Genomic DNA, 909 nt, shown 5'->3' with positions numbered 1-909 from the left:
ATGCACGTAGTTGCATGGTCACTTGTGGTCTTTGGGACAAAGGCACATTGCGTTCACTCATAGGTGGAAGCAGACGAATGCCTGCAGCACCCAATGCTTGCTTGAAACAGGTTTAGTTTCAAATAAGGGTTGTCAACCTGAGTTTCGTGATCAACATTATTGCCATCGTTAGGCTGTTTTTCATATATCTATCCTCCCTTTAGAAGCTATTATCTAGATGATTGTTACTGTACTTATTTTTGTTACTATTAGTAACTTAATGTGGAAGATATCTTAGACATATCAGAAGTTTGACCGATTTGTTTACTTATTCATTTATTTATTAGTTTAGTTAGTTACTGATTGAGTTACCTGTCTATTTACCTACTATTCATTCTTATGTACCTGCTTATGCCTTTGCATTTTGTGAAACATAAGATTAGAAATGTTGATCGTTGTGGTAGTTGCATAATTTTCCACGTTAGTACTATTGTGTCAACAAATTAGCTCACATGAATATTTCCCCTGTAATAACTGGCACATCTATTCCTGGGGACTGAAGAGGTGAATTTAAGATGGTAAGAAAAATATTTAAGATAGAAGAACGGATGAGTGGTAAAACTTTAGTAACCAATAATCTTATTTGAGTGGAGATTATTCTCCAAGGACAAAAGAACAAAGTTTGATTTTGATACGTCGGGGCGAGTAGACACATTGCCACGTTCCCTTTTTCTGTCATGTATGTATTGACCAGCTTGACTTCTAACACTATTCCTCTGAAGAAGCCACTCAGGCAAAACTAGTTAGGAATAAAAACATCATCCCATGTTCCTTTTACCTCCTGCCCACATTCGTCACAATGTTCACACAAAATCTGCGAAATTAATATCCCGTGGAAAGTTATCTCGGATGAAATGCCGGTGACAACAT

This window comes from Oratosquilla oratoria, chromosome 28, assembly GCF_046742065.1.
Source record: "Oratosquilla oratoria isolate Oo_2021 chromosome 28, ASM4674206v1, whole genome shotgun sequence".
NCBI lineage: Eukaryota > Metazoa > Arthropoda > Malacostraca > Stomatopoda > Squillidae > Oratosquilla > Oratosquilla oratoria.
This window is presented reverse-complemented; position numbering follows the sequence as displayed.